Source organism: Manis javanica, chromosome 9, assembly GCF_040802235.1.
Source record: "Manis javanica isolate MJ-LG chromosome 9, MJ_LKY, whole genome shotgun sequence".
Taxonomy (NCBI): domain Eukaryota; kingdom Metazoa; phylum Chordata; class Mammalia; order Pholidota; family Manidae; genus Manis; species Manis javanica.
In genome coordinates this window covers 57,359,186-57,365,185 of record NC_133164.1, presented here as the reverse complement: position 1 = coordinate 57,365,185, position 6,000 = coordinate 57,359,186, and positions in this window count along the sequence as shown.

Sequence of the window (6,000 nt, the reverse complement as noted above, 5' to 3'; positions counted from 1 at the left end):
ATAATACACTTCCCTCTTAGAATTGCCTTCACTGCATTCCACAGGTTTGGGGGTGTTGAGTTGTTTCTTTCACTTGTCTCCATATATTGCTTGATCTCTATTTTTATTTGGTCATTGTTCCATTGATTATTTAGTAGCGTGATGTTAAACCTCCATGTGTTTGTGGGCCTTTTTGTTTTCTTTGCACAATTTATTTTTAGTTTCATACCTTTGTGGTCCAAGAAGTTTGTTGGTACAGTTTCAATGCTTCTGAATTTACTGAGACTCTTTTTGTGGCTTAGTATGTGATCTATTCAGAAAATTTTCCATGTGCACTTGAGAAGAATGTGTAACCTGTTGCTTTTGTGTGAAGTGTTGTTCAGTGCCTCTGTATCCTTCCTTATTTTCTGTCTGGTTGATCTGTCTTTTGGAGTGAGTGGTGTGTTGAAGTCTTCTAAAATGAATGCATTGCATTCTATTTCCTCCTTTAATTCTGTTAGTGTTTGTTTCACATATTTGGGTCCTCCTTCATTGGGTGCGTAGTTGTTTATAATATTTATATCTTCTTGTTGGACTGACCCCTTTATCATTATATAATGTCCTTATTTCTCTCTTGTTACTTTCTTTGTTTTGAAATCTATTTTACCTGATAATAGTACTGCAACACCTGCTTTTTCTCCCCATTATTTGCATGAAATATCTTTTTCTATCCTTTTACTTATCTTCTGTGTACATGTTTGGGTTTGAAGTGAGTCTCTTGGAGGCAGCATATAGATGTGTCTTTCTTTTATATCCATTCTGTAACTCTATGTCTTTTGTTTGTTGCATTCAGTCCATTTACATTTGGGATGATTATCAATAGATATGTACTGATTGCCTTTGCAGGCTTTAGATTTGTGGTTATCAAATGTTCAAGGGCAGCTCCTTTACTATCTAACAGTATAACTTAACTCACCTATTACTCTATTACAAACACAATCTAAAAGTTCCTTTTCTTTTCTCCCTTTTTTTTCTTCCTCCTCCACTCTTTATATGCTAAGTGCTATATTCTGTACTCTTTATGTATCCCTTGCCTGATTTTGTGGGTAGCTGATTTAATTTTGCATTTGCTTCATAATTAATTGGTCTACTTCCTTTATTGTGGTTTTAATTTCTTTGGTGACAGCCATTTAGCCTTAGGAGCACTTCCATTTAGAGCAGTCCCTTTAAATTACACTGTGGAGACAGTTTGTGGGAGGTATATTCCCTCAATTTTTGCTTATCTAGAAATTGTTTAATCCCTCCTTCAAATTTAAATGATAATCTTGCCTGGTAGAGTATTCTTGGTTTGAGGACTTTCTGTTTCATTGCATTAAATATATTATGCTACTCCCTTCTGCCCTGTAAGGTTTCTGCTGAGAAGTCTGATGATAATCTGATGGGTTTTCCTTTGTAGGTGATCTTTTTTCTCTCTCTGGCTGATTTTAATATTCTGTTCTTGTCCTTGGTATTTGCTGTTTTAATTATCATATGTCTTGGTGTTGTCTTCATTGGGTCTCTTGTGTTGGGAGATCTGTGTACTTCCATGGCCTGAAAGACCATTTCCTTCCTCAGATTGGGGAAGCTTTCATCAATTATTTCCTCATAGACACTTTCTAGCCCTTTTTCTCTCTTTTCTTCTGGTACCCCTATAATGTGAATATTGTTCCCTTTGTATTGGTCACAGGGTGGTCTTGATAAGGAAAATCAACATGGCCAATAGGGTAACAGAGAATCTCAGCCCCCCCCATTTTGGGACCCTTCCCGGTTCTTCTTCCCCCCTGCTTGCCACCTGCTCCAAACTGTCAAATATAAGAAAGTAGAAAAGTGTAAATTTCTCCCCTTGCCTGTGTTTGGAGCTCAGATTTTTGGAGATTTCTCTCCTCTGATCCTTCCAGTGTGAAATAAACCTCCCACCCTGCAAGACCTCCTAGTGCCACTTGGTTCTTCCATCAGGCTATCCAGTCCAGGTTCTGTAACATTTGGTTTCCTGACCCGGAAACCCACTGTACTGGTCCTTTGTTGCCACTGGTTTGGGGCAATGGCAGGGCAGTGACAGAATGGGCAATCATAACAGAGAAGGCTCACCCTGCCTGATATTTTGGCAGTCTCCCACCCAGTTACCTTGGACTTGCCTCTCTCTGCTGTTCCCACCAGACTCAAGGAGGCTTGGCAAGTGAGGACCTGCTTCCAACTTTGGATTACAGTAAGGCCTGGGGCCCCTGACCCTGTCAGACCCACCCATCGGGGTGAAAGGGGAGCTTGATCACCTCCTGGAGACCTCTTAGGTGTCTCACAGGTAGGGATTCCCAGGGAGGGAATGTTAGGAATCTGGTCTGAGTGTGTGAGTTATTGTACAGAGTGACTGAAACCATTCAGTTTGCACTGGATCTGTGATTCTACAGCCTGTGCTATGGAATCCGAGTGGGCCCTTTGCTATATTCGCGGCCAGCCACCACAACATAATGGTGACTCAGCTTTGGCTGACCTGGCCCAAGACTTATACAGGTGAATCTTAGTCAAGGCTGACCAAATTCTCCACCAGGAGAGCACCTGACTGGTCTCTCTGAAGGGGGGCCCCCTTTCTTGTCTTTCTTTGCAGCACCGTCTCATGGAAAACATCATGGGGTCAGGAGAGAGCAAACCCCAGTTCTCAAAACCATGATCAGAAATTTCAGGAAGGGATTTCCAGGGGACTACGGGGTAAAAATAACCCATGGAAGGTTGAAAACCCTGTGTGAATCCAAATGACCCATCTTTGGTGTAGGATGGCCTCAGAAGAAACCCTAGATGTCCCAGCAGTTCGCCAAGTCTGGCAAGTCATCACTGGAGATCTAGGTCACCTTGATCAGTTCCCATATATTGACTCCCTGTTAGGAGTTTCCCAGACCCTTCCCCCTTGGGTGCGATTTGCTTGCAACAGAGACAAGTTATTGCTTTAGTTGCCTCAACAAAGCAGCCCACAGAAGGCCTACAGAAGCCTGAGCCTCCACAAATTCTTGCTGGTGATCCAGAGGAGGAACCAATATTGCCCCCACCTTATGCACCCCAAAGGCCTTCAGCATCCAGCCCTCCAGTCCTGGACACTCCACCACTGTATGTCTCCCCATTTACTCCAGGTCCAGCGGACTCACTCTCCCCACAACCAGCAGCCAGACTGTGCCCTCTACTGAGTTCAGGTACCCTTCAGATGCCAATATGAGAGATGCAGGAGCCTGAGAAGTGTGATGAAGATGGGACCATCCAGCCTGGCCAGTCCATGCTTTACTATCAAACTTTCTCCATGACTGACCTTTGATTGAAATTGCCAACAAAATATATATGAACAGAGACAGGCTGACAGGGAGACTGAAAAATGAATGAAGATAAAGGTCAGCCTCCTGGAAGCCACCCTAAAGGAAAGGGATGACCAAAAGGCAGAAAGAAACTGACCACTGAGAGGGAGGATGTCTAAGACTCTTACAGCCAGTGAGCAGTGCACTTCCTGTAAAAAAAAGAGTCATTAGAAGAATGAATGCCCTAACCAAGGGAAAGCCCCAAAGCCCAGTCACTACCAGGAAGAACCTTTTGGTTCTCAGTGGCTTGGCAGGAACAGACTTGGATTGACAAAGACTGGGCTCTCTCACTCTCAGCCCCTGTAAGCCCACAGTCAAAATAAAAGTGGGGGACCAAAACATGACTTTTATGGTCAACACAGGGGCAGAACACTCTGTGGTCACCCTCCCTCTAGCCCCCTTCAGTGGAAGCACTGCAACTATTTTCAGAGCCACCAGGAAAACAGCAGTTCAGCAGCACTTCTGCCAAGCCTGTCAATGTAAATTTTGGGGCCACAAGTTCTGACATAATTTAAGAGCCAGGATCCCTCATACTGGCAATAACCATACCCAAGGACCTCCTCCTTGCCAGTGACACCCAAGAGAACTGTGCAGAGGGCACAAAGGCCCTCCTGCAACTCCTGTCAGACTCAGGATACTGAGTCTCATGGGAAAAGGCACAAATCTGCCAGCAGCACGTCCAGTACGTGGGTTTCCTCCTCACCCAGGGGAAGGGGTCACTAGGGCTGGAGAGGAAGGGAATCATTACTCCTTAGCCCAGCCCCAGACAAAGAAGGGCCTAGGAGAATTCCTGGGGGCTGTTGGGTTCTACCAAATCTGGATTCCCAGATTCTCAGCAATGGCAAGACCCCTCTACAGCCTCCTGGGGGGCCAGACCGAGAGTCCCCTGTCTGGACAGAAGAGGCAGAAGCCACCTTCCTAGAAATAAAGGCTGCTTTAGGACAGGCACCAGCCATAGGCCTGCCAGATTCATACATAAAAAGGAAAAAAAGTGGCCCTTGGGGTTCTCATACAGACTATTGGCCCCTGGCAGTGGCTGGTCACATAGACTGTCAATGAGACTGGATGCAGTTGTGGCAGGATGGCCACCATGCCTCAGGGTGCTAGTGGCCACAATTCTATTCATTAAGGAGGTGGAAAAACTTATCCTGGGACAAGAATGGAATGTCAAAGTCCCCCATGCTGTTGTGTCCCTCATGAACACACAGGGACACTGCTGCTTCTCCAATTCTCGGCTAGCGCAATACCAAGGGCTCCTCTGTGAAAACCGCGGATTGGTCTTGAAACAGTATGGACACTGAATCCAGCAACTTTTTCCCCCCACCAAAGAGGGGAAACCAGATCATGACTGTTTTGAGGTAAGCGATGAAGTCTACATGACTTGTCCAGATCTATGGGATCAAGCAATACAGAATCCAGATCTCATGCTATTCAGTGATGGTAGCAGTTACTTAGAAAAAGGTAACCAGAGAGTAGGTCATGCAGTGACCACTGCCACTGAGATCTTAGAAGCTAAAGCCCTATTGGCCAGATGGTCAGCACAATGGGCAGAATTATATGCCTAAATCCAAGCCCTCACCATCAGTGAGAGCAAGCGAGTACACCTTTGCCACTGTACACATATATGGGGGCAATCTATAAGGAAAGAGGTCTCCTCACTGCAGCAGGAAAAGCAATCAAGAACAAGGAAGAGATCTATACTCTGGGTGGGTCGAAGTATTCCCAACCAGGACAGAATGAAGTCGAGAGTAGCCAAAGTTCTTCTGAGGGAGATCGTGTCCCACTTTGGTCCACCACCTATAATCCGCAATGATATCGGACCTATGTCTGTAGCAGATGCTCTACAAATTTTAACCATTTCTCTCAAAGTCACCTGGAAACTCTAGACCACCTACAGGCTCCAGAGTTCAGGAAAGGAGGAGCTAATGAATCATACCCTCAAGGGAACTCTAGCCAAGTTTTGTCAGGAAACTGGCCTCCCATGGCCAGACCTACTACCCCTGGCCCTTCTGCATGCCCATTGCACACCTGGAACACAAGGGTTTTCCCCTTTTGAACTGGTATATGGGCAGCCTCTCCCCATCTGGGGAGCCTTCCAGGAAACATACACCAAATAGGGGATAAGGGAATAAGGGAACATAACAGCTCAAAGCCTTAGGAGCCACGCTAAATGAGCTACAACAGTACACCATAATAAAAGCCCCGATCTCCTTGGGAACCCAGTACATTCATTTAAGATAGGGGCTCAGACTTGGTCAAAGATTGGAGAGAAGACCCCCTCAGGCCTCAGTGGACTGGGCCCCACATTGTTGTTTTAACCACTCCTACTGCTGTCAAGGTTTCAGGTATCACTCCATGGGTCCATCACTCCAGAGTGAAGAAGGCCCACCACCCTGATGAAGAAAAACATCAGTGGAGAGCCCAGCCAGACAACAAGAACCCCCTCCACATCCAATGGGAATCCACTGACTAATGGACATCAGCATGCCATGATTCCTCACCCTCATCAGTGTGGGATCCCTTATCTTGGGGACTAGATTCTCTGCTGCCACCCCTTCTGATTGGATTGTCTCCCACAGAGTTGCAATTGCCATTACTTATTGGATGACCATAGTATGCGTTGTTGTGTTTACTTGCTTACATACCTTCTTTCCCTTCCCTTCTTCCT